We start from the raw sequence: 301 nt of genomic DNA, 5'->3' as shown, positions 1-301 counted from the left end.
GGAAGCTAGAGACAATTTGAGAAATCAAGGCAATGTAACACTAATCCAAAAGAATGAAAAAATAGAAGAAAATGTGAACTATCTCACTGGAAAAACAACTGACCTGAAAAATAGATCCAAGAGAGAGAACTTAAAAATTATTGGACTATCTGAAAGCCATGATCAAAAAAAGAGCCTAGATATCATCTTTCAAGAAATTATCAAGGAAAACTGCCCTGATTTTTTAGAACCAGAAGGCATAATAGAAATTGAAAGAATCACTTCCTGAAAGAGATCCCCAAAGGAAAACTCCTAGGAATAT

This window comes from Vombatus ursinus, unplaced genomic scaffold (assembly GCF_900497805.2).
Source record: "Vombatus ursinus unplaced genomic scaffold, bare-nosed wombat genome assembly UNPS02014809.1, whole genome shotgun sequence".
Classification (NCBI taxonomy): domain Eukaryota; kingdom Metazoa; phylum Chordata; class Mammalia; order Diprotodontia; family Vombatidae; genus Vombatus; species Vombatus ursinus.
The sequence above is the reverse complement of the archived record's forward strand: the minus strand, read 5'-3'. Positions refer to the sequence as shown.